The sequence below is a fragment of the Schistocerca piceifrons genome, chromosome 2 (assembly GCF_021461385.2).
Source record: "Schistocerca piceifrons isolate TAMUIC-IGC-003096 chromosome 2, iqSchPice1.1, whole genome shotgun sequence".
Lineage (NCBI taxonomy): Eukaryota > Metazoa > Arthropoda > Insecta > Orthoptera > Acrididae > Schistocerca > Schistocerca piceifrons.
The window spans coordinates 255,028,661-255,050,914 of record NC_060139.1 but is presented as its reverse complement, the minus strand read 5'-3'; the positions used below and the strand labels follow the sequence as shown (position 1 = coordinate 255,050,914).

The 22,254-nt window shown below is 55.0% G+C and overlaps 51 non-coding genes across 51 annotated transcripts; 11 read left to right on the top strand and 40 right to left on the bottom strand.

Annotated features, from left to right (window-relative positions):
• Positions 1-18: 18 nt before the first annotated feature.
• Positions 19-90, top strand: Trnag-ucc. Its single transcript has one exon. It is a non-coding gene; the product is annotated as a tRNA-Gly (tRNA).
• A 598-nt stretch (positions 91-688) lies between these two features.
• Positions 689-762, bottom strand: Trnai-aau. The gene has a single exon. It is a non-coding gene; the product is annotated as a tRNA-Ile (tRNA).
• Positions 763-960: 198 nt separating this feature from the next.
• Trnae-uuc lies at positions 961-1,032 on the bottom strand. Its single transcript has one exon. It is a non-coding gene; the product is annotated as a tRNA-Glu (tRNA).
• A 305-nt stretch (positions 1,033-1,337) lies between these two features.
• Trnam-cau lies at positions 1,338-1,410 on the bottom strand. The gene has a single exon. It is a non-coding gene; the product is annotated as a tRNA-Met (tRNA).
• Positions 1,411-1,790: 380 nt separating this feature from the next.
• Positions 1,791-1,861, bottom strand: Trnag-gcc. Its single transcript has one exon. It is a non-coding gene; the product is annotated as a tRNA-Gly (tRNA).
• Positions 1,862-2,186: 325 nt separating this feature from the next.
• Trnag-ucc lies at positions 2,187-2,258 on the top strand. The gene has a single exon. It is a non-coding gene; the product is annotated as a tRNA-Gly (tRNA).
• A 598-nt stretch (positions 2,259-2,856) lies between these two features.
• Trnai-aau lies at positions 2,857-2,930 on the bottom strand. Its single transcript has one exon. It is a non-coding gene; the product is annotated as a tRNA-Ile (tRNA).
• Positions 2,931-3,128: 198 nt separating this feature from the next.
• On the bottom strand, positions 3,129-3,200 carry Trnae-uuc. The gene has a single exon. It is a non-coding gene; the product is annotated as a tRNA-Glu (tRNA).
• A 305-nt stretch (positions 3,201-3,505) lies between these two features.
• On the bottom strand, positions 3,506-3,578 carry Trnam-cau. The gene has a single exon. It is a non-coding gene; the product is annotated as a tRNA-Met (tRNA).
• A 380-nt stretch (positions 3,579-3,958) lies between these two features.
• On the bottom strand, positions 3,959-4,029 carry Trnag-gcc. Its single transcript has one exon. It is a non-coding gene; the product is annotated as a tRNA-Gly (tRNA).
• A 325-nt stretch (positions 4,030-4,354) lies between these two features.
• On the top strand, positions 4,355-4,426 carry Trnag-ucc. The gene has a single exon. It is a non-coding gene; the product is annotated as a tRNA-Gly (tRNA).
• Positions 4,427-5,024: 598 nt separating this feature from the next.
• Trnai-aau lies at positions 5,025-5,098 on the bottom strand. The gene has a single exon. It is a non-coding gene; the product is annotated as a tRNA-Ile (tRNA).
• Positions 5,099-5,296: 198 nt separating this feature from the next.
• On the bottom strand, positions 5,297-5,368 carry Trnae-uuc. Its single transcript has one exon. It is a non-coding gene; the product is annotated as a tRNA-Glu (tRNA).
• A 305-nt stretch (positions 5,369-5,673) lies between these two features.
• On the bottom strand, positions 5,674-5,746 carry Trnam-cau. The gene has a single exon. It is a non-coding gene; the product is annotated as a tRNA-Met (tRNA).
• Positions 5,747-6,126: 380 nt separating this feature from the next.
• Positions 6,127-6,197, bottom strand: Trnag-gcc. Its single transcript has one exon. It is a non-coding gene; the product is annotated as a tRNA-Gly (tRNA).
• Positions 6,198-6,522: 325 nt separating this feature from the next.
• On the top strand, positions 6,523-6,594 carry Trnag-ucc. The gene has a single exon. It is a non-coding gene; the product is annotated as a tRNA-Gly (tRNA).
• Positions 6,595-7,192: 598 nt separating this feature from the next.
• Positions 7,193-7,266, bottom strand: Trnai-aau. Its single transcript has one exon. It is a non-coding gene; the product is annotated as a tRNA-Ile (tRNA).
• Positions 7,267-7,464: 198 nt separating this feature from the next.
• Positions 7,465-7,536, bottom strand: Trnae-uuc. The gene has a single exon. It is a non-coding gene; the product is annotated as a tRNA-Glu (tRNA).
• Positions 7,537-7,841: 305 nt separating this feature from the next.
• Trnam-cau lies at positions 7,842-7,914 on the bottom strand. The gene has a single exon. It is a non-coding gene; the product is annotated as a tRNA-Met (tRNA).
• Positions 7,915-8,294: 380 nt separating this feature from the next.
• On the bottom strand, positions 8,295-8,365 carry Trnag-gcc. Its single transcript has one exon. It is a non-coding gene; the product is annotated as a tRNA-Gly (tRNA).
• A 325-nt stretch (positions 8,366-8,690) lies between these two features.
• Positions 8,691-8,762, top strand: Trnag-ucc. Its single transcript has one exon. It is a non-coding gene; the product is annotated as a tRNA-Gly (tRNA).
• A 597-nt stretch (positions 8,763-9,359) lies between these two features.
• On the bottom strand, positions 9,360-9,433 carry Trnai-aau. Its single transcript has one exon. It is a non-coding gene; the product is annotated as a tRNA-Ile (tRNA).
• Positions 9,434-9,631: 198 nt separating this feature from the next.
• On the bottom strand, positions 9,632-9,703 carry Trnae-uuc. The gene has a single exon. It is a non-coding gene; the product is annotated as a tRNA-Glu (tRNA).
• A 306-nt stretch (positions 9,704-10,009) lies between these two features.
• On the bottom strand, positions 10,010-10,082 carry Trnam-cau. Its single transcript has one exon. It is a non-coding gene; the product is annotated as a tRNA-Met (tRNA).
• A 380-nt stretch (positions 10,083-10,462) lies between these two features.
• Positions 10,463-10,532, bottom strand: Trnag-gcc. Its single transcript has one exon. It is a non-coding gene; the product is annotated as a tRNA-Gly (tRNA).
• A 324-nt stretch (positions 10,533-10,856) lies between these two features.
• Positions 10,857-10,928, top strand: Trnag-ucc. The gene has a single exon. It is a non-coding gene; the product is annotated as a tRNA-Gly (tRNA).
• A 598-nt stretch (positions 10,929-11,526) lies between these two features.
• Trnai-aau lies at positions 11,527-11,600 on the bottom strand. Its single transcript has one exon. It is a non-coding gene; the product is annotated as a tRNA-Ile (tRNA).
• Positions 11,601-11,797: 197 nt separating this feature from the next.
• Trnae-uuc lies at positions 11,798-11,874 on the bottom strand. The gene has a single exon. It is a non-coding gene; the product is annotated as a tRNA-Glu (tRNA).
• A 300-nt stretch (positions 11,875-12,174) lies between these two features.
• Trnam-cau lies at positions 12,175-12,247 on the bottom strand. Its single transcript has one exon. It is a non-coding gene; the product is annotated as a tRNA-Met (tRNA).
• A 381-nt stretch (positions 12,248-12,628) lies between these two features.
• On the bottom strand, positions 12,629-12,699 carry Trnag-gcc. The gene has a single exon. It is a non-coding gene; the product is annotated as a tRNA-Gly (tRNA).
• Positions 12,700-13,023: 324 nt separating this feature from the next.
• Positions 13,024-13,095, top strand: Trnag-ucc. Its single transcript has one exon. It is a non-coding gene; the product is annotated as a tRNA-Gly (tRNA).
• Positions 13,096-13,693: 598 nt separating this feature from the next.
• Trnai-aau lies at positions 13,694-13,766 on the bottom strand. The gene has a single exon. It is a non-coding gene; the product is annotated as a tRNA-Ile (tRNA).
• A 201-nt stretch (positions 13,767-13,967) lies between these two features.
• Trnae-uuc lies at positions 13,968-14,039 on the bottom strand. The gene has a single exon. It is a non-coding gene; the product is annotated as a tRNA-Glu (tRNA).
• A 305-nt stretch (positions 14,040-14,344) lies between these two features.
• On the bottom strand, positions 14,345-14,417 carry Trnam-cau. The gene has a single exon. It is a non-coding gene; the product is annotated as a tRNA-Met (tRNA).
• A 380-nt stretch (positions 14,418-14,797) lies between these two features.
• Positions 14,798-14,868, bottom strand: Trnag-gcc. The gene has a single exon. It is a non-coding gene; the product is annotated as a tRNA-Gly (tRNA).
• A 325-nt stretch (positions 14,869-15,193) lies between these two features.
• Positions 15,194-15,265, top strand: Trnag-ucc. Its single transcript has one exon. It is a non-coding gene; the product is annotated as a tRNA-Gly (tRNA).
• A 598-nt stretch (positions 15,266-15,863) lies between these two features.
• Positions 15,864-15,937, bottom strand: Trnai-aau. The gene has a single exon. It is a non-coding gene; the product is annotated as a tRNA-Ile (tRNA).
• Positions 15,938-16,135: 198 nt separating this feature from the next.
• On the bottom strand, positions 16,136-16,208 carry Trnae-uuc. Its single transcript has one exon. It is a non-coding gene; the product is annotated as a tRNA-Glu (tRNA).
• Positions 16,209-16,513: 305 nt separating this feature from the next.
• Positions 16,514-16,586, bottom strand: Trnam-cau. The gene has a single exon. It is a non-coding gene; the product is annotated as a tRNA-Met (tRNA).
• A 380-nt stretch (positions 16,587-16,966) lies between these two features.
• Trnag-gcc lies at positions 16,967-17,037 on the bottom strand. Its single transcript has one exon. It is a non-coding gene; the product is annotated as a tRNA-Gly (tRNA).
• A 325-nt stretch (positions 17,038-17,362) lies between these two features.
• On the top strand, positions 17,363-17,434 carry Trnag-ucc. Its single transcript has one exon. It is a non-coding gene; the product is annotated as a tRNA-Gly (tRNA).
• A 598-nt stretch (positions 17,435-18,032) lies between these two features.
• On the bottom strand, positions 18,033-18,106 carry Trnai-aau. Its single transcript has one exon. It is a non-coding gene; the product is annotated as a tRNA-Ile (tRNA).
• A 198-nt stretch (positions 18,107-18,304) lies between these two features.
• On the bottom strand, positions 18,305-18,376 carry Trnae-uuc. Its single transcript has one exon. It is a non-coding gene; the product is annotated as a tRNA-Glu (tRNA).
• A 305-nt stretch (positions 18,377-18,681) lies between these two features.
• Trnam-cau lies at positions 18,682-18,754 on the bottom strand. Its single transcript has one exon. It is a non-coding gene; the product is annotated as a tRNA-Met (tRNA).
• Positions 18,755-19,134: 380 nt separating this feature from the next.
• Positions 19,135-19,205, bottom strand: Trnag-gcc. Its single transcript has one exon. It is a non-coding gene; the product is annotated as a tRNA-Gly (tRNA).
• Positions 19,206-19,530: 325 nt separating this feature from the next.
• On the top strand, positions 19,531-19,602 carry Trnag-ucc. Its single transcript has one exon. It is a non-coding gene; the product is annotated as a tRNA-Gly (tRNA).
• Positions 19,603-20,199: 597 nt separating this feature from the next.
• Trnai-aau lies at positions 20,200-20,273 on the bottom strand. The gene has a single exon. It is a non-coding gene; the product is annotated as a tRNA-Ile (tRNA).
• A 198-nt stretch (positions 20,274-20,471) lies between these two features.
• On the bottom strand, positions 20,472-20,543 carry Trnae-uuc. The gene has a single exon. It is a non-coding gene; the product is annotated as a tRNA-Glu (tRNA).
• Positions 20,544-20,848: 305 nt separating this feature from the next.
• Positions 20,849-20,921, bottom strand: Trnam-cau. Its single transcript has one exon. It is a non-coding gene; the product is annotated as a tRNA-Met (tRNA).
• A 380-nt stretch (positions 20,922-21,301) lies between these two features.
• Trnag-gcc lies at positions 21,302-21,372 on the bottom strand. Its single transcript has one exon. It is a non-coding gene; the product is annotated as a tRNA-Gly (tRNA).
• A 325-nt stretch (positions 21,373-21,697) lies between these two features.
• Trnag-ucc lies at positions 21,698-21,769 on the top strand. Its single transcript has one exon. It is a non-coding gene; the product is annotated as a tRNA-Gly (tRNA).
• Positions 21,770-22,254: the final 485 nt, after the last annotated feature.

The window sequence follows — 22,254 nt, the reverse complement described above, 5'->3', positions numbered from 1 at the left end:
GGCGGGGCGCTCGCTTGTGCGGTGGTGGTGTAATGGTCAGCATAGTTGCCTTCCAAGCAGTTGATCCGGGTTCGATTCCCGGCCACCGCAGCAGGCTTTTAATTTCGCGTATGAGTACTTTTGCCACGCGCTCTTAAATTATTGTTTTTCCGGCCTCCTACTCGCTGCATACCAGCCCTTAGTGTGTCTCGACTTGTCTCGACTTTGCTCGGCTGACGCGAGAGCTGACGCTCTCAAATCGGCCTATATCAAAACGACAAGCACGAGAAACGACTGAGAGAGGTAAAGAGAGGTGAGGCTAGGCGATGGACACACAGCACGCCCCCTTCATTTCACGGTGGCGTCTCCCTGACCGAATCGGGCTGCAGCTCCGAAAACTAAGGAGAAACAAAAATAGGAAGTAAAACTGCCAATAGTACCCTGTGTTCCCATGCGCTCACCCGCCCAAGTACTGACAGGGGCCAAAGTGGTTGCGCATCGGCAATCGGACATTTTCTTTCATTTTCTCTTTATCGGTTGAGAACCAGTGTATTCAAGATATTATGGCCATTGCCGAGTGAATGATGTAGCGCTTCCCGACGAGTCGGGTTCGGATCCTCTGTCAACTTCCACGCAGGGTGATGATCTTTTGGTCATCACACTCGCCAGCTGAAATCGGCGCTGCCTTTTCGTAGTAGTAAAAGAGCAGTGGCCCGTGGGGGGATCGAACCCACGACCTTCGCGTTATTAGCACGACGCTCTAACCAACTGAGCTAACGGGCCCCAGCAGATGCAGTTGCTCAGCCCTACGCTGGAAACTGGTGGCATGAAGCCGTACACCATTTCTATGGTCGTCGTGCGTCTGCTTCCCTAGTCTATATTCTGCTGACGGTCACGAAACAGTAGCTATATTGCGAGCAGGACGGGAAACGGCCGCTCGGACAGCTCAAACTTGTCACGACTCGTGTGGAAAAAATTCCGTTCCGGTACCGGGAATCGAACCCGGGCCTCCTGGGTGAAAGCCAGGTATCCTAGCCACTAGACCACACCGGATGCGGCCGTTTCGTTCGACCGTTCGTACGGTCGCTTGTCGCATTTCGTGTCGAGTGCCGCGTCGGCGCCCTTCTCTCTTTGCGAGCATCTTTGCACAGACTGACTGGCAAGGCGCGCACCTCAAACGCCGCAGAGCAATGCTTTTGGCTTCATGCTCTGCTGGGAGAAGAGGAAAAGGGAAGCTGTAAGTAGCAATAACAGGAGGTAAACATTTTCCCGCTGAAGCGTTGAAAAGTTGTGGATAACAAACAAGAACTACGTTGGCGCCCTAGCAACAGCGCCACCATCAGTCACAGAAAATTAAATGCCCCGGGTGAGGATCGAACTCACGACCTTAAGATTATGAGACTTACGCGCTGCCTACTGCGCTACCGAGGCACGGGTGCACCACTGGTCCTGGAAACTGGGTAAATACCGTACCCAATATTAGACGTAGAGACACTGTACTTCCTGGGTAACGTGTTCTGTTGCTACACGCGCACTGCCGGCCCAGTTGATTGCGGTGTTGCTGCAGCTGTTGCAACGATAGGCAGCACTCCTTGTCGTTAAAGCTCAGTGCCTCGGAGGCACCTGGACACAGCAACTTGTGAGGCCAAGCCGACGCTAGTCTGCAGAACATCATGCGAGCGTCCTAGTGGGGACCGGCGAGTGCTGCGTTCTCGGTTCTTCTCAAGGGAATCCAGCTATATATTCTTGCGGATCGTGCATCTCAAGCGCGCAAGCCACACGGCAGCATTATCGCGGGAAAAGCAAAATGATGCATCGGCCGGGAATCGAACCCGGGCCGCCCGCGTGGCAGGCGAGCATTCTACCACTGAACCACCGATGCTGGGGCCAGCGGCAACTTCACGCTGCTTCCCGAGCAGATGTCTCAAGGGAAAGTGGGACTGCCGTCAAGCGCCGTAGCATTCTGTGGAGAAGATGCTGCAGACGCTGAATCCTGCACTGCACTGCTTAAAAATGCCGCCAGAACGCGGTCCTCGCCGGCGCCGACTCTTGCCAAAGGATGCGAAATGTGCGCGGATACGCTGTCCGAATGCGTCTGGATGTGCTCCCCTAGCCTACCTCGAAATGCGCCTGCCAGGTACGATCACCTTCGGCCGCTGCCGACAGGCGGGAAGCCGACACAGCGCGGAGGCGGGGCGCTCGCTTGTGCGGTGGTGGTGTAATGGTCAGCATAGTTGCCTTCCAAGCAGTTGATCCGGGTTCGATTCCCGGCCACCGCAGCAGGCTTTTAATTTCGCGTATGAGTACTTTTGCCACGCGCTCTTAAATTATTGTTTTTCCGGCCTCCTACTCGCTGCATACCAGCCCTTAGTGTGTCTCGACTTGTCTCGACTTTGCTCGGCTGACGCGAGAGCTGACGCTCTCAAATCGGCCTATATCAAAACGACAAGCACGAGAAACGACTGAGAGAGGTAAAGAGAGGTGAGGCTAGGCGATGGACACACAGCACGCCCCCTTCATTTCACGGTGGCGTCTCCCTGACCGAATCGGGCTGCAGCTCCGAAAACTAAGGAGAAACAAAAATAGGAAGTAAAACTGCCAATAGTACCCTGTGTTCCCATGCGCTCACCCGCCCAAGTACTGACAGGGGCCAAAGTGGTTGCGCATCGGCAATCGGACATTTTCTTTCATTTTCTCTTTATCGGTTGAGAACCAGTGTATTCAAGATATTATGGCCATTGCCGAGTGAATGATGTAGCGCTTCCCGACGAGTCGGGTTCGGATCCTCTGTCAACTTCCACGCAGGGTGATGATCTTTTGGTCATCACACTCGCCAGCTGAAATCGGCGCTGCCTTTTCGTAGTAGTAAAAGAGCAGTGGCCCGTGGGGGGATCGAACCCACGACCTTCGCGTTATTAGCACGACGCTCTAACCAACTGAGCTAACGGGCCCCAGCAGATGCAGTTGCTCAGCCCTACGCTGGAAACTGGTGGCATGAAGCCGTACACCATTTCTATGGTCGTCGTGCGTCTGCTTCCCTAGTCTATATTCTGCTGACGGTCACGAAACAGTAGCTATATTGCGAGCAGGACGGGAAACGGCCGCTCGGACAGCTCAAACTTGTCACGACTCGTGTGGAAAAAATTCCGTTCCGGTACCGGGAATCGAACCCGGGCCTCCTGGGTGAAAGCCAGGTATCCTAGCCACTAGACCACACCGGATGCGGCCGTTTCGTTCGACCGTTCGTACGGTCGCTTGTCGCATTTCGTGTCGAGTGCCGCGTCGGCGCCCTTCTCTCTTTGCGAGCATCTTTGCACAGACTGACTGGCAAGGCGCGCACCTCAAACGCCGCAGAGCAATGCTTTTGGCTTCATGCTCTGCTGGGAGAAGAGGAAAAGGGAAGCTGTAAGTAGCAATAACAGGAGGTAAACATTTTCCCGCTGAAGCGTTGAAAAGTTGTGGATAACAAACAAGAACTACGTTGGCGCCCTAGCAACAGCGCCACCATCAGTCACAGAAAATTAAATGCCCCGGGTGAGGATCGAACTCACGACCTTAAGATTATGAGACTTACGCGCTGCCTACTGCGCTACCGAGGCACGGGTGCACCACTGGTCCTGGAAACTGGGTAAATACCGTACCCAATATTAGACGTAGAGACACTGTACTTCCTGGGTAACGTGTTCTGTTGCTACACGCGCACTGCCGGCCCAGTTGATTGCGGTGTTGCTGCAGCTGTTGCAACGATAGGCAGCACTCCTTGTCGTTAAAGCTCAGTGCCTCGGAGGCACCTGGACACAGCAACTTGTGAGGCCAAGCCGACGCTAGTCTGCAGAACATCATGCGAGCGTCCTAGTGGGGACCGGCGAGTGCTGCGTTCTCGGTTCTTCTCAAGGGAATCCAGCTATATATTCTTGCGGATCGTGCATCTCAAGCGCGCAAGCCACACGGCAGCATTATCGCGGGAAAAGCAAAATGATGCATCGGCCGGGAATCGAACCCGGGCCGCCCGCGTGGCAGGCGAGCATTCTACCACTGAACCACCGATGCTGGGGCCAGCGGCAACTTCACGCTGCTTCCCGAGCAGATGTCTCAAGGGAAAGTGGGACTGCCGTCAAGCGCCGTAGCATTCTGTGGAGAAGATGCTGCAGACGCTGAATCCTGCACTGCACTGCTTAAAAATGCCGCCAGAACGCGGTCCTCGCCGGCGCCGACTCTTGCCAAAGGATGCGAAATGTGCGCGGATACGCTGTCCGAATGCGTCTGGATGTGCTCCCCTAGCCTACCTCGAAATGCGCCTGCCAGGTACGATCACCTTCGGCCGCTGCCGACAGGCGGGAAGCCGACACAGCGCGGAGGCGGGGCGCTCGCTTGTGCGGTGGTGGTGTAATGGTCAGCATAGTTGCCTTCCAAGCAGTTGATCCGGGTTCGATTCCCGGCCACCGCAGCAGGCTTTTAATTTCGCGTATGAGTACTTTTGCCACGCGCTCTTAAATTATTGTTTTTCCGGCCTCCTACTCGCTGCATACCAGCCCTTAGTGTGTCTCGACTTGTCTCGACTTTGCTCGGCTGACGCGAGAGCTGACGCTCTCAAATCGGCCTATATCAAAACGACAAGCACGAGAAACGACTGAGAGAGGTAAAGAGAGGTGAGGCTAGGCGATGGACACACAGCACGCCCCCTTCATTTCACGGTGGCGTCTCCCTGACCGAATCGGGCTGCAGCTCCGAAAACTAAGGAGAAACAAAAATAGGAAGTAAAACTGCCAATAGTACCCTGTGTTCCCATGCGCTCACCCGCCCAAGTACTGACAGGGGCCAAAGTGGTTGCGCATCGGCAATCGGACATTTTCTTTCATTTTCTCTTTATCGGTTGAGAACCAGTGTATTCAAGATATTATGGCCATTGCCGAGTGAATGATGTAGCGCTTCCCGACGAGTCGGGTTCGGATCCTCTGTCAACTTCCACGCAGGGTGATGATCTTTTGGTCATCACACTCGCCAGCTGAAATCGGCGCTGCCTTTTCGTAGTAGTAAAAGAGCAGTGGCCCGTGGGGGGATCGAACCCACGACCTTCGCGTTATTAGCACGACGCTCTAACCAACTGAGCTAACGGGCCCCAGCAGATGCAGTTGCTCAGCCCTACGCTGGAAACTGGTGGCATGAAGCCGTACACCATTTCTATGGTCGTCGTGCGTCTGCTTCCCTAGTCTATATTCTGCTGACGGTCACGAAACAGTAGCTATATTGCGAGCAGGACGGGAAACGGCCGCTCGGACAGCTCAAACTTGTCACGACTCGTGTGGAAAAAATTCCGTTCCGGTACCGGGAATCGAACCCGGGCCTCCTGGGTGAAAGCCAGGTATCCTAGCCACTAGACCACACCGGATGCGGCCGTTTCGTTCGACCGTTCGTACGGTCGCTTGTCGCATTTCGTGTCGAGTGCCGCGTCGGCGCCCTTCTCTCTTTGCGAGCATCTTTGCACAGACTGACTGGCAAGGCGCGCACCTCAAACGCCGCAGAGCAATGCTTTTGGCTTCATGCTCTGCTGGGAGAAGAGGAAAAGGGAAGCTGTAAGTAGCAATAACAGGAGGTAAACATTTTCCCGCTGAAGCGTTGAAAAGTTGTGGATAACAAACAAGAACTACGTTGGCGCCCTAGCAACAGCGCCACCATCAGTCACAGAAAATTAAATGCCCCGGGTGAGGATCGAACTCACGACCTTAAGATTATGAGACTTACGCGCTGCCTACTGCGCTACCGAGGCACGGGTGCACCACTGGTCCTGGAAACTGGGTAAATACCGTACCCAATATTAGACGTAGAGACACTGTACTTCCTGGGTAACGTGTTCTGTTGCTACACGCGCACTGCCGGCCCAGTTGATTGCGGTGTTGCTGCAGCTGTTGCAACGATAGGCAGCACTCCTTGTCGTTAAAGCTCAGTGCCTCGGAGGCACCTGGACACAGCAACTTGTGAGGCCAAGCCGACGCTAGTCTGCAGAACATCATGCGAGCGTCCTAGTGGGGACCGGCGAGTGCTGCGTTCTCGGTTCTTCTCAAGGGAATCCAGCTATATATTCTTGCGGATCGTGCATCTCAAGCGCGCAAGCCACACGGCAGCATTATCGCGGGAAAAGCAAAATGATGCATCGGCCGGGAATCGAACCCGGGCCGCCCGCGTGGCAGGCGAGCATTCTACCACTGAACCACCGATGCTGGGGCCAGCGGCAACTTCACGCTGCTTCCCGAGCAGATGTCTCAAGGGAAAGTGGGACTGCCGTCAAGCGCCGTAGCATTCTGTGGAGAAGATGCTGCAGACGCTGAATCCTGCACTGCACTGCTTAAAAATGCCGCCAGAACGCGGTCCTCGCCGGCGCCGACTCTTGCCAAAGGATGCGAAATGTGCGCGGATACGCTGTCCGAATGCGTCTGGATGTGCTCCCCTAGCCTACCTCGAAATGCGCCTGCCAGGTACGATCACCTTCGGCCGCTGCCGACAGGCGGGAAGCCGACACAGCGCGGAGGCGGGGCGCTCGCTTGTGCGGTGGTGGTGTAATGGTCAGCATAGTTGCCTTCCAAGCAGTTGATCCGGGTTCGATTCCCGGCCACCGCAGCAGGCTTTTAATTTCGCGTATGAGTACTTTTGCCACGCGCTCTTAAATTATTGTTTTTCCGGCCTCCTACTCGCTGCATACCAGCCCTTAGTGTGTCTCGACTTGTCTCGACTTTGCTCGGCTGACGCGAGAGCTGACGCTCTCAAATCGGCCTATATCAAAACGACAAGCACGAGAAACGACTGAGAGAGGTAAAGAGAGGTGAGGCTAGGCGATGGACACACAGCACGCCCCCTTCATTTCACGGTGGCGTCTCCCTGACCGAATCGGGCTGCAGCTCCGAAAACTAAGGAGAAACAAAAATAGGAAGTAAAACTGCCAATAGTACCCTGTGTTCCCATGCGCTCACCCGCCCAAGTACTGACAGGGGCCAAAGTGGTTGCGCATCGGCAATCGGACATTTTCTTTCATTTTCTCTTTATCGGTTGAGAACCAGTGTATTCAAGATATTATGGCCATTGCCGAGTGAATGATGTAGCGCTTCCCGACGAGTCGGGTTCGGATCCTCTGTCAACTTCCACGCAGGGTGATGATCTTTTGGTCATCACACTCGCCAGCTGAAATCGGCGCTGCCTTTTCGTAGTAGTAAAAGAGCAGTGGCCCGTGGGGGGATCGAACCCACGACCTTCGCGTTATTAGCACGACGCTCTAACCAACTGAGCTAACGGGCCCCAGCAGATGCAGTTGCTCAGCCCTACGCTGGAAACTGGTGGCATGAAGCCGTACACCATTTCTATGGTCGTCGTGCGTCTGCTTCCCTAGTCTATATTCTGCTGACGGTCACGAAACAGTAGCTATATTGCGAGCAGGACGGGAAACGGCCGCTCGGACAGCTCAAACTTGTCACGACTCGTGTGGAAAAAATTCCGTTCCGGTACCGGGAATCGAACCCGGGCCTCCTGGGTGAAAGCCAGGTATCCTAGCCACTAGACCACACCGGATGCGGCCGTTTCGTTCGACCGTTCGTACGGTCGCTTGTCGCATTTCGTGTCGAGTGCCGCGTCGGCGCCCTTCTCTCTTTGCGAGCATCTTTGCACAGACTGACTGGCAAGGCGCGCACCTCAAACGCCGCAGAGCAATGCTTTTGGCTTCATGCTCTGCTGGGAGAAGAGGAAAAGGGAAGCTGTAAGTAGCAATAACAGGAGGTAAACATTTTCCCGCTGAAGCGTTGAAAAGTTGTGGATAACAAACAAGAACTACGTTGGCGCCCTAGCAACAGCGCCACCATCAGTCACAGAAAATTAAATGCCCCGGGTGAGGATCGAACTCACGACCTTAAGATTATGAGACTTACGCGCTGCCTACTGCGCTACCGAGGCACGGGTGCACCACTGGTCCTGGAAACTGGGTAAATACCGTACCCAATATTAGACGTAGAGACACTGTACTTCCTGGGTAACGTGTTCTGTTGCTACACGCGCACTGCCGGCCCAGTTGATTGCGGTGTTGCTGCAGCTGTTGCAACGATAGGCAGCACTCCTTGTCGTTAAAGCTCAGTGCCTCGGAGGCACCTGGACACAGCAACTTGTGAGGCCAAGCCGACGCTAGTCTGCAGAACATCATGCGAGCGTCCTAGTGGGGACCGGCGAGTGCTGCGTTCTCGGTTCTTCTCAAGGGAATCCAGCTATATATTCTTGCGGATCGTGCATCTCAAGCGCGCAAGCCACACGGCAGCATTATCGCGGGAAAAGCAAAATGATGCATCGGCCGGGAATCGAACCCGGGCCGCCCGCGTGGCAGGCGAGCATTCTACCACTGAACCACCGATGCTGGGGCCAGCGGCAACTTCACGCTGCTTCCCGAGCAGATGTCTCAAGGGAAAGTGGGACTGCCGTCAAGCGCCGTAGCATTCTGTGGAGAAGATGCTGCAGACGCTGAATCCTGCACTGCACTGCTTAAAAATGCCGCCAGAACGCGGTCCTCGCCGGCGCCGACTCTTGCCAAAGGATGCGAAATGTGCGCGGATACGCTGTCCGAATGCGTCTGGATGTGCTCCCCTAGCCTACCTCGAAATGCGCCTGCCAGGTACGATCACCTTCGGCCGCTGCCGACAGGCGGGAAGCCGACACAGCGCGGAGGCGGGGCGCTCGCTTGTGCGGTGGTGGTGTAATGGTCAGCATAGTTGCCTTCCAAGCAGTTGATCCGGGTTCGATTCCCGGCCACCGCAGCAGGCTTTTAATTTCGCGTATGAGTACTTTGCCACGCGCTCTTAAATTATTGTTTTTCCGGCCTCCTACTCGCTGCATACCAGCCCTTAGTGTGTCTCGACTTGTCTCGACTTTGCTCGGCTGACGCGAGAGCTGACGCTCTCAAATCGGCCTATATCAAAACGACAAGCACGAGAAACGACTGAGAGAGGTAAAGAGAGGTGAGGCTAGGCGATGGACACACAGCACGCCCCCTTCATTTCACGGTGGCGTCTCCCTGACCGAATCGGGCTGCAGCTCCGAAAACTAAGGAGAAACAAAAATAGGAAGTAAAACTGCCAATAGTACCCTGTGTTCCCATGCGCTCACCCGCCCAAGTACTGACAGGGGCCAAAGTGGTTGCGCATCGGCAATCGGACATTTTCTTTCATTTTCTCTTTATCGGTTGAGAACCAGTGTATTCAAGATATTATGGCCATTGCCGAGTGAATGATGTAGCGCTTCCCGACGAGTCGGGTTCGGATCCTCTGTCAACTTCCACGCAGGGTGATGATCTTTTGGTCATCACACTCGCCAGCTGAAATCGGCGCTGCCTTTTCGTAGTAGTAAAAGAGCAGTGGCCCGTGGGGGGATCGAACCCACGACCTTCGCGTTATTAGCACGACGCTCTAACCAACTGAGCTAACGGGCCCCAGCAGATGCAGTTGCTCAGCCCTACGCTGGAAACTGGTGGCATGAAGCCGTACACCATTTCTATGGTCGTCGTGCGTCTGCTTCCCTAGTCTATATTCTGCTGACGGTCACGAAACAGTAGCTATATTGCGAGCAGGACGGGAAACGGCCGCTCGGACAGCTCAAACTTGTCACGACTCGTGTGGAAAAAATTCCGTTCCGGTACCGGGAATCGAACCCGGGCCTCCTGGGTGAAAGCCAGGTATCCTAGCCACTAGACCACACCGGATGCGGCCGTTTCGTTCGACCGTTCGTACGGTCGCTTGTCGCATTTCGTGTCGAGTGCCGCGTCGGCGCCCTTCTCTCTTTGCGAGCATCTTTGCACAGACTGACTGGCAAGGCGCGCACCCTCAAACGCCGCAGAGCAATGCTTTTGGCTTCATGCTCTGCTGGGAGAAGAGGAAAAGGGAAGCTGTAAGTAGCAATAACAGGAGGTAAACATTTTCCCGCTGAAGCGTTGAAAAGTTGTGGATAACAAACAAGAACTACGTTGGCGCCCTAGCAACAGCGCCACCATCAGTCACAGAAAATTAAATGCCCCGGGTGAGGATCGAACTCACGACCTTAAGATTATGAGACTTACGCGCTGCCTACTGCGCTACCGAGGCACGGGTGCACCACTGGTCCTGGAAACTGGGTAAATACCGTACCCAATATTAGACGTAGAGACACTGTACTTCCTGGGTAACGTGTTCTGTTGCTACACGCGCACTGCCGGCCCAGTTGATTGCGGTGTTGCTGCAGCTGTTGCAACGATAGGCAGCACTCCTTGTCGTTAAAGCTCAGTGCCTCGGAGGCACCTGGACACAGCAACTTGTGAGGCCAAGCCGACGCTAGTCTGCAGAACATCATGCGAGCGTCCTAGTGGGGACCGGCGAGTGCTGCGTTCTCGGTTCTTCTCAAGGGAATCCAGCTATATATTCTTGCGGATCGTGCATCTCAAGCGCGCAAGCCACACGGCAGCATTATCGCGGGAAAAGCAAAATGATGCATCGGCCGGAATCGAACCCGGGCCGCCCGCGTGGCAGGCGAGCATTCTACCACTGAACCACCGATGCTGGGCCAGCGGCAACTTCACGCTGCTTCCCGAGCAGATGTCTCAAGGGAAAGTGGGACTGCCGTCAAGCGCCGTAGCATTCTGTGGAGAAGATGCTGCAGACGCTGAATCCTGCACTGCACTGCTTAAAAATGCCGCCAGAACGCGGTCCTCGCCGGCGCCGACTCTTGCCAAAGGATGCGAAATGTGCGCGGATACGCTGTCCGAATGCGTCTGGATGTGCTCCCCTAGCCTACCTCGAAATGCGCCTGCCAGGTACGATCACCTTCGGCCGCTGCCGACAGGCGGGAAGCCGACACAGCGCGGAGGCGGGGCGCTCGCTTGTGCGGTGGTGGTGTAATGGTCAGCATAGTTGCCTTCCAAGCAGTTGATCCGGGTTCGATTCCCGGCCACCGCAGCAGGCTTTTAATTTCGCGTATGAGTACTTTTGCCACGCGCTCTTAAATTATTGTTTTTCCGGCCTCCTACTCGCTGCATACCAGCCCTTAGTGTGTCTCGACTTGTCTCGACTTTGCTCGGCTGACGCGAGAGCTGACGCTCTCAAATCGGCCTATATCAAAACGACAAGCACGAGAAACGACTGAGAGAGGTAAAGAGAGGTGAGGCTAGGCGATGGACACACAGCACGCCCCCTTCATTTCACGGTGGCGTCTCCCTGACCGAATCGGGCTGCAGCTCCGAAAACTAAGGAGAAACAAAAATAGGAAGTAAAACTGCCAATAGTACCCTGTGTTCCCATGCGCTCACCCGCCCAAGTACTGACAGGGGCCAAAGTGGTTGCGCATCGGCAATCGGACATTTTCTTTCATTTTCTCTTTATCGGTTGAGAACCAGTGTATTCAAGATATTATGGCCATTGCCGAGTGAATGATGTAGCGCTTCCCGACGAGTCGGGTTCGGATCCTCTGTCAACTTCCACGCAGGGTGATGATCTTTTGGTCATCACACTCGCCAGCTGAAATCGGCGCTGCCTTTTCGTAGTAGTAAAAGAGCAGTGGCCCGTGGGGGGATCGAACCCACGACCTTCGCGTTATTAGCACGACGCTCTAACCAACTGAGCTAACGGCCCCAGCAGATGCAGTTGCTCAGCCCTACGCTGGAAACTGGTGGCATGAAGCCGTACACCATTTCTATGGTCGTCGTGCGTCTGCTTCCCTAGTCTATATTCTGCTGACGGTCACGAAACAGTAGCTATATTGCGAGCAGGACGGGAAACGGCCGCTCGGACAGCTCAAACTTGTCACGACTCGTGTGGAAAAAATTCCGTTCCGGTACCGGGAATCGAACCCGGGCCTCCTGGGTGAAAGCCAGGTATCCTAGCCACTAGACCACACGGATGCGGCCGTTTTCGTTCGACCGTTCGTACGGTCGCTTGTCGCATTTCGTGTCGAGTGCCGCGTCGGCGCCCTTCTCTCTTTGCGAGCATCTTTGCACAGACTGACTGGCAAGGCGCGCACCTCAAACGCCGCAGAGCAATGCTTTTGGCTTCATGCTCTGCTGGGAGAAGAGGAAAAGGGAAGCTGTAAGTAGCAATAACAGGAGGTAAACATTTTCCCGCTGAAGCGTTGAAAAGTTGTGGATAACAAACAAGAACTACGTTGGCGCCCTAGCAACAGCGCCACCATCAGTCACAGAAAATTAAATGCCCCGGGTGAGGATCGAACTCACGACCTTAAGATTATGAGACTTACGCGCTGCCTACTGCGCTACCGAGGCACGGGTGCACCACTGGTCCTGGAAACTGGGTAAATACCGTACCCAATATTAGACGTAGAGACACTGTACTTCCTGGGTAACGTGTTCTGTTGCTACACGCGCACTGCCGGCCCAGTTGATTGCGGTGTTGCTGCAGCTGTTGCAACGATAGGCAGCACTCCTTGTCGTTAAAGCTCAGTGCCTCGGAGGCACCTGGACACAGCAACTTGTGAGGCCAAGCCGACGCTAGTCTGCAGAACATCATGCGAGCGTCCTAGTGGGGACCGGCGAGTGCTGCGTTCTCGGTTCTTCTCAAGGGGAATCCAGCTATATATTCTTGCGGATCGTGCATCTCAAGCGCGCAAGCCACACGGCAGCATTATCGCGGGAAAAGCAAAATGATGCATCGGCCGGGAATCGAACCCGGGCCGCCCGCGTGGCAGGCGAGCATTCTACCACTGAACCACCGATGCTGGGGCCAGCGGCAACTTCACGCTGCTTCCCGAGCAGATGTCTCAAGGGAAAGTGGGACTGCCGTCAAGCGCCGTAGCATTCTGTGGAGAAGATGCTGCAGACGCTGAATCTGCACTGCACTGCTTAAAAATGCCGCCAGAACGCGGTCCTCGCCGGCGCCGACTCTTGCCAAAGGATGCGAAATGTGCGCGGATACGCTGTCCGAATGCGTCTGGATGTGCTCCCCTAGCCTACCTCGAAATGCGCCTGCCAGGTACGATCACCTTCGGCCGCTGCCGACAGGCGGGAAGCCGACACAGCGCGGAGGCGGGGCGCTCGCTTGTGCGGTGGTGGTGTAATGGTCAGCATAGTTGCCTTCCAAGCAGTTGATCCGGGTTCGATTCCCGGCCACCGCAGCAGGCTTTTAATTTCGCGTATGAGTACTTTTGCCACGCGCTCTTAAATTATTGTTTTTCCGGCCTCCTACTCGCTGCATACCAGCCCTTAGTGTGTCTCGACTTGTCTCGACTTTGCTCGGCTGACGCGAGAGCTGACGCTCTCAAATCGGCCTATATCAAAACGACAAGCACGAGAAACGACTGAGAGAGGTAAAGAGAGGTGAGGCTAGGCGATGGACACACAGCACGCCCCCTTCATTTCACGGTGGCGTCTCCCTGACCGAATCGGGCTGCAGCTCCGAAAACTAAGGAGAAACAAAAATAGGAAGTAAAACTGCCAATAGTACCCTGTGTTCCCATGCGCTCACCCGCCCAAGTACTGACAGGGGCCAAAGTGGTTGCGCATCGGCAATCGGACATTTTCTTTCATTTTCTCTTTATCGGTTGAGAACCAGTGTATTCAAGATATTATGGCCATTGCCGAGTGAATGATGTAGCGCTTCCCGACGAGTCGGGTTCGGATCCTCTGTCAACTTCCACGCAGGGTGATGATCTTTTGGTCATCACACTCGCCAGCTGAAATCGGCGCTGCCTTTTCGTAGTAGTAAAAGAGCAGTGGCCCGTGGGGGATCGAACCCACGACCTTCGCGTTATTAGCACGACGCTCTAACCAACTGAGCTAACGGGCCCCAGCAGATGCAGTTGCTCAGCCCTACGCTGGAAACTGGTGGCATGAAGAAGCCGTACACCATTTCTATGGTCGTCGTGCGTCTGCTTCCCTAGTCTATATTCTGCTGACGGTCACGAAACAGTAGCTATATTGCGAGCAGGACGGGAAACGGCCGCTCGGACAGCTCAAACTTGTCACGACTCGTGTGGAAAAAATTCCGTTCCGGTACCGGGAATCGAACCCGGGCCTCCTGGGTGAAAGCCAGGTATCCTAGCCACTAGACCACACCGGATGCGGCCGTTTCGTTCGACCGTTCGTACGGTCGCTTGTCGCATTTCGTGTCGAGTGCCGCGTCGGCGCCCTTCTCTCTTTGCGAGCATCTTTGCACAGACTGACTGGCAAGGCGCGCACCTCAAACGCCGCAGAGCAATGCTTTTGGCTTCATGCTCTGCTGGGAGAAGAGGAAAAGGGAAGCTGTAAGTAGCAATAACAGGAGGTAAACATTTTCCCGCTGAAGCGTTGAAAAGTTGTGGATAACAAACAAGAACTACGTTGGCGCCCTAGCAACAGCGCCACCATCAGTCACAGAAAATTAAATGCCCCGGGTGAGGATCGAACTCACGACCTTAAGATTATGAGACTTACGCGCTGCCTACTGCGCTACCGAGGCACGGGTGCACCACTGGTCCTGGAAACTGGGTAAATACCGTACCCAATATTAGACGTAGAGACACTGTACTTCCTGGGTAACGTGTTCTGTTGCTACACGCGCACTGCCGGCCCAGTTGATTGCGGTGTTGCTGCAGCTGTTGCAACGATAGGCAGCACTCCTTGTCGTTAAAGCTCAGTGCCTCGGAGGCACCTGGACACAGCAACTTGTGAGGCCAAGCCGACGCTAGTCTGCAGAACATCATGCGAGCGTCCTAGTGGGGACCGGCGAGTGCTGCGTTCTCGGTTCTTCTCAAGGGAATCCAGCTATATATTCTTGCGGATCGTGCATCTCAAGCGCGCAAGCCACACGGCAGCATTATCGCGGGAAAAGCAAAATGATGCATCGGCCGGGAATCGAACCCGGGCCGCCCGCGTGGCAGGCGAGCATTCTACCACTGAACCACCGATGCTGGGGCCAGCGGCAACTTCACGCTGCTTCCCGAGCAGATGTCTCAAGGGAAAGTGGGACTGCCGTCAAGCGCCGTAGCATTCTGTGGAGAAGATGCTGCAGACGCTGAATCCTGCACTGCACTGCTTAAAAATGCCGCCAGAACGCGGTCCTCGCCGGCGCCGACTCTTGCCAAAGGATGCGAAATGTGCGCGGATACGCTGTCCGAATGCGTCTGGATGTGCTCCCCTAGCCTACCTCGAAATGCGCCTGCCAGGTACGATCACCTTCGGCCGCTGCCGACAGGCGGGAAGCCGACACAGCGCGGAGGCGGGGCGCTCGCTTGTGCGGTGGTGGTGTAATGGTCAGCATAGTTGCCTTCCAAGCAGTTGATCCGGGTTCGATTCCCGGCCACCGCAGCAGGCTTTTAATTTCGCGTATGAGTACTTTTGCCACGCGCTCTTAAATTATTGTTTTTCCGGCCTCCTACTCGCTGCATACCAGCCCTTAGTGTGTCTCGACTTGTCTCGACTTTGCTCGGCTGACGCGAGAGCTGACGCTCTCAAATCGGCCTATATCAAAACGACAAGCACGAGAAACGACTGAGAGAGGTAAAGAGAGGTGAGGCTAGGCGATGGACACACAGCACGCCCCCTTCATTTCACGGTGGCGTCTCCCTGACCGAATCGGGCTGCAGCTCCGAAAACTAAGGAGAAACAAAAATAGGAAGTAAAACTGCCAATAGTACCCTGTGTTCCCATGCGCTCACCCGCCCAAGTACTGACAGGGGCCAAAGTGGTTGCGCATCGGCAATCGGACATTTTCTTTCATTTTCTCTTTATCGGTTGAGAACCAGTGTATTCAAGATATTATGGCCATTGCCGAGTGAATGATGTAGCGCTTCCCGACGAGTCGGGTTCGGATCCTCTGTCAACTTCCACGCAGGGTGATGATCTTTTGGTCATCACACTCGCCAGCTGAAATCGGCGCTGCCTTTTCGTAGTAGTAAAAGAGCAGTGGCCCGTGGGGGGATCGAACCCACGACCTTCGCGTTATTAGCACGACGCTCTAACCAACTGAGCTAACGGGCCCCAGCAGATGCAGTTGCTCAGCCCTACGCTGGAAACTGGTGGCATGAAGCCGTACACCATTTCTATGGTCGTCGTGCGTCTGCTTCCCTAGTCTATATTCTGCTGACGGTCACGAAACAGTAGCTATATTGCGAGCAGGACGGGAAACGGCCGCTCGGACAGCTCAAACTTGTCACGACTCGTGTGGAAAAAATTCCGTTCCGGTACCGGGAATCGAACCGCGGGCCTCCTGGGTGAAAGCCAGGTATCCTAGCCACTAGACCACACCGGATGCGGCCGTTTCGTTCGACCGTTCGTACGGTCGCTTGTCGCATTTCGTGTCGAGTGCCGCGTCGGCGCCCTTCTCTCTTTGCGAGCATCTTTGCACAGACTGACTGGCAAGGCGCGCACCTCAAACGCCGCAGAGCAATGCTTTTGGCTTCATGCTCTGCTGGGAGAAGAGGAAAAGGGAAGCTGTAAGTAGCAATAACAGGAGGTAAACATTTTCCCGCTGAAGCGTTGAAAAGTTGTGGATAACAAACAAGAACTACGTTGGCGCCCTAGCAACAGCGCCACCATCAGTCACAGAAAATTAAATGCCCCGGGTGAGGATCGAACTCACGACCTTAAGATTATGAGACTTACGCGCTGCCTACTGCGCTACCGAGGCACGGGTGCACCACTGGTCCTGGAAACTGGGTAAATACCGTACCCAATATTAGACGTAGAGACACTGTACTTCCTGGGTAACGTGTTCTGTTGCTACACGCGCACTGCCGGCCCAGTTGATTGCGGTGTTGCTGCAGCTGTTGCAACGATAGGCAGCACTCCTTGTCGTTAAAGCTCAGTGCCTCGGAGGCACCTGGACACAGCAACTTGTGAGGCCAAGCCGACGCTAGTCTGCAGAACATCATGCGAGCGTCCTAGTGGGGACCGGCGAGTGCTGCGTTCTCGGTTCTTCTCAAGGGAATCCAGCTATATATTCTTGCGGATCGTGCATCTCAAGCGCGCAAGCCACACGGCAGCATTATCGCGGGAAAAGCAAAATGATGCATCGGCCGGGAATCGAACCCGGGCCGCCCGCGTGGCAGGCGAGCATTCTACCACTGAACCACCGATGCTGGGGCCAGCGGCAACTTCACGCTGCTTCCCGAGCAGATGTCTCAAGGGAAAGTGGGACTGCCGTCAAGCGCCGTAGCATTCTGTGGAGAAGATGCTGCAGACGCTGAATCCTGCACTGCACTGCTTAAAAATGCCGCCAGAACGCGGTCCTCGCCGGCGCCGACTCTTGCCAAAGGATGCAAAATGTGCGCGGATACGCTGTCCGAATGCGTCTGGATGTGCTCCCCTAGCCTACCTCGAAATGCGCCTGCCAGGTACGATCACCTTCGGCCGCTGCCGACAGGCGGGAAGCCGACACAGCGCGGAGGCGGGGCGCTCGCTTGTGCGGTGGTGGTGTAATGGTCAGCATAGTTGCCTTCCAAGCAGTTGATCCGGGTTCGATTCCCGGCCACCGCAGCAGGCTTTTAATTTCGCGTATGAGTACTTTTGCCACGCGCTCTTAAATTATTGTTTTTCCGGCCTCCTACTCGCTGCATACCAGCCCTTAGTGTGTCTCGACTTGTCTCGACTTTGCTCGGCTGACGCGAGAGCTGACGCTCTCAAATCGGCCTATATCAAAACGACAAGCACGAGAAACGACTGAGAGAGGTAAAGAGAGGTGAGGCTAGGCGATGGACACACAGCACGCCCCCTTCATTTCACGGTGGCGTCTCCCTGACCGAATCGGGCTGCAGCTCCGAAAACTAAGGAGAAACAAAAATAGGAAGTAAAACTGCCAATAGTACCCTGTGTTCCCATGCGCTCACCCGCCCAAGTACTGACAGGGGCCAAAGTGGTTGCGCATCGGCAATCGGACATTTTCTTTCATTTTCTCTTTATCGGTTGAGAACCAGTGTATTCAAGATATTATGGCCATTGCCGAGTGAATGATGTAGCGCTTCCCGACGAGTCGGGTTCGGATCCTCTGTCAACTTCCACGCAGGGTGATGATCTTTTGGTCATCACACTCGCCAGCTGAAATCGGCGCTGCCTTTTCGTAGTAGTAAAAGAGCAGTGGCCCGTGGGGGGATCGAACCCACGACCTTCGCGTTATTAGCACGACGCTCTAACCAACTGAGCTAACGGGCCCCAGCAGATGCAGTTGCTCAGCCCTACGCTGGAAACTGGTGGCATGAAGCCGTACACCATTTCTATGGTCGTCGTGCGTCTGCTTCCCTAGTCTATATTCTGCTGACGGTCACGAAACAGTAGCTATATTGCGAGCAGGACGGGAAACGGCCGCTCGGACAGCTCAAACTTGTCACGACTCGTGTGGAAAAAATTCCGTTCCGGTACCGGGAATCGAACCCGGGCCTCCTGGGTGAAAGCCAGGTATCCTAGCCACTAGACCACACCGGATGCGGCCGTTTCGTTCGACCGTTCGTACGGTCGCTTGTCGCATTTCGTGTCGAGTGCCGCGTCGGCGCCCTTCTCTCTTTGCGAGCATCTTTGCACAGACTGACTGGCAAGGCGCGCACCTCAAACGCCGCAGAGCAATGCTTTTGGCTTCATGCTCTGCTGGGAGAAGAGGAAAAGGGAAGCTGTAAGTAGCAATAACAGGAGGTAAACATTTTCCCGCTGAAGCGTTGAAAAGTTGTGGATAACAAACAAGAACTACGTTGGCGCCCTAGCAACAGCGCCACCATCAGTCACAGAAAATTAAATGCCCCGGGTGAGGATCGAACTCACGACCTTAAGATTATGAGACTTACGCGCTGCCTACTGCGCTACCGAGGCACGGGTGCACCACTGGTCCTGGAAACTGGGTAAATACCGTACCCAATATTAGACGTAGAGACACTGTACTTCCTGGGTAACGTGTTCTGTTGCTACACGCGCACTGCCGGCCCAGTTGATTGCGGTGTTGCTGCAGCTGTTGCAACGATAGGCAGCACTCCTTGTCGTTAAAGCTCAGTGCCTCGGAGGCACCTGGACACAGCAACTTGTGAGGCCAAGCCGACGCTAGTCTGCAGAACATCATGCGAGCGTCCTAGTGGGGACCGGCGAGTGCTGCGTTCTCGGTTCTTCTCAAGGGAATCCAGCTATATATTCTTGCGGATCGTGCATCTCAAGCGCGCAAGCCACACGGCAGCATTATCGCGGGAAAAGCAAAATGATGCATCGGCCGGGAATCGAACCCGGGCCGCCCGCGTGGCAGGCGAGCATTCTACCACTGAACCACCGATGCTGGGGCCAGCGGCAACTTCACGCTGCTTCCCGAGCAGATGTCTCAAGGGAAAGTGGGACTGCCGTCAAGCGCCGTAGCATTCTGTGGAGAAGATGCTGCAGACGCTGAATCCTGCACTGCACTGCTTAAAAATGCCGCCAGAACGCGGTCCTCGCCGGCGCCGACTCTTGCCAAAGGATGCGAAATGTGCGCGGATACGCTGTCCGAATGCGTCTGGATGTGCTCCCCTAGCCTACCTCGAAATGCGCCTGCCAGGTACGATCACCTTCGGCCGCTGCCGACAGGCGGGAAGCCGACACAGCGCGGAGGCGGGGCGCTCGCTTGTGCGGTGGTGGTGTAATGGTCAGCATAGTTGCCTTCCAAGCAGTTGATCCGGGTTCGATTCCCGGCCACCGCAGCAGGCTTTTAATTTCGCGTATGAGTACTTTTGCCACGCGCTCTTAAATTATTGTTTTTCCGGCCTCCTACTCGCTGCATACCAGCCCTTAGTGTGTCTCGACTTGTCTCGACTTTGCTCGGCTGACGCGAGAGCTGACGCTCTCAAATCGGCCTATATCAAAACGACAAGCACGAGAAACGACTGAGAGAGGTAAAGAGAGGTGAGGCTAGGCGATGGACACACAGCACGCCCCCTTCATTTCACGGTGGCGTCTCCCTGACCGAATCGGGCTGCAGCTCCGAAAACTAAGGAGAAACAAAAATAGGAAGTAAAACTGCCAATAGTACCCTGTGTTCCCATGCGCTCACCCGCCCAAGTACTGACAGGGGCCAAAGTGGTTGCGCATCGGCAATCGGACATTTTCTTTCATTTTCTCTTTATCGGTTGAGAACCAGTGTATTCAAGATATTATGGCCATTGCCGAGTGAATGATGTAGCGCTTCCCGACGAGTCGGGTTCGGATCCTCTGTCAACTTCCACGCAGGGTGATGATCTTTTGGTCATCACACTCGCCAGCTGAAATCGGCGCTGCTTTTCGTAGTAGTAAAAGAGCAGTGGCCCGTGGGGGGATCGAACCCACGACCTTCGCGTTATTAGCACGACGCTCTAACCAACTGAGCTAACGGGCCCCAGCAGATGCAGTTGCTCAGCCCTACGCTGGAAACTGGTGGCATGAAGCCGTACACCATTTCTATGGTCGTCGTGCGTCTGCTTCCCTAGTCTATATTCTGCTGACGGTCACGAAACAGTAGCTATATTGCGAGCAGGACGGGAAACGGCCGCTCGGACAGCTCAAACTTGTCACGACTCGTGTGGAAAAAATTCCGTTCCGGTACCGGGAATCGAACCCGGGCCTCCTGGGTGAAAGCCAGGTATCCTAGCCACTAGACCACACCGGATGCGGCCGTTTCGTTCGACCGTTCGTACGGTCGCTTGTCGCATTTCGTGTCGAGTGCCGCGTCGGCGCCCTTCTCTCTTTGCGAGCATCTTTGCACAGACTGACTGGCAAGGCGCGCACCTCAAACGCCGCAGAGCAATGCTTTTGGCTTCATGCTCTGCTGGGAGAAGAGGAAAAGGGAAGCTGTAAGTAGCAATAACAGGAGGTAAACATTTTCCCGCTGAAGCGTTGAAAAGTTGTGGATAACAAACAAGAACTACGTTGGCGCCCTAGCAACAGCGCCACCATCAGTCACAGAAAATTAAATGCCCCGGGTGAGGATCGAACTCACGACCTTAAGATTATGAGACTTACGCGCTGCCTACTGCGCTACCGAGGCACGGGTGCACCACTGGTCCTGGAAACTGGGTAAATACCGTACCCAATATTAGACGTAGAGACACTGTACTTCCTGGGTAACGTGTTCTGTTGCTACACGCGCACTGCCGGCCCAGTTGATTGCGGTGTTGCTGCAGCTGTTGCAACGATAGGCAGCACTCCTTGTCGTTAAAGCTCAGTGCCTCGGAGGCACCTGGACACAGCAACTTGTGAGGCCAAGCCGACGCTAGTCTGCAGAACATCATGCGAGCGTCCTAGTGGGGACCGGCGAGTGCTGCGTTCTCGGTTCTTCTCAAGGGAATCCAGCTATATATTCTTGCGGATCGTGCATCTCAAGCGCGCAAGCCACACGGCAGCATTATCGCGGGAAAAGCAAAATGATGCATCGGCCGGGAATCGAACCCGGGCCGCCCGCGTGGCAGGCGAGCATTCTACCACTGAACCACCGATGCTGGGGCCAGCGGCAACTTCACGCTGCTTCCCGAGCAGATGTCTCAAGGGAAAGTGGGACTGCCGTCAAGCGCCGTAGCATTCTGTGGAGAAGATGCTGCAGACGCTGAATCCTGCACTGCACTGCTTAAAAATGCCGCCAGAACGCGGTCCTCGCCGGCGCCGACTCTTGCCAAAGGATGCGAAATGTGCGCGGATACGCTGTCCGAATGCGTCTGGATGTGCTCCCCTAGCCTACCTCGAAATGCGCCTGCCAGGTACGATCACCTTCGGCCGCTGCCGACAGGCGGGAAGCCGACACAGCGCGGAGGCGGGGCGCTCGCTTGTGCGGTGGTGGTGTAATGGTCAGCATAGTTGCCTTCCAAGCAGTTGATCCGGGTTCGATTCCCGGCCACCGCAGCAGGCTTTTAATTTCGCGTATGAGTACTTTTGCCACGCGCTCTTAAATTATTGTTTTTCCGGCCTCCTACTCGCTGCATACCAGCCCTTAGTGTGTCTCGACTTGTCTCGACTTTGCTCGGCTGACGCGAGAGCTGACGCTCTCAAATCGGCCTATATCAAAACGACAAGCACGAGAAACGACTGAGAGAGGTAAAGAGAGGTGAGGCTAGGCGATGGACACACAGCACGCCCCTTCATTTCACGGTGGCGTCTCCCTGACCGAATCGGGCTGCAGCTCCGAAAACTAAGGAGAAACAAAAATAGGAAGTAAAACTGCCAATAGTACCCTGTGTTCCCATGCGCTCACCCGCCCAAGTACTGACAGGGGCCAAAGTGGTTGCGCATCGGCAATCGGACATTTTCTTTCATTTTCTCTTTATCGGTTGAGAACCAGTGTATTCAAGATATTATGGCCATTGCCGAGTGAATGATGTAGCGCTTCC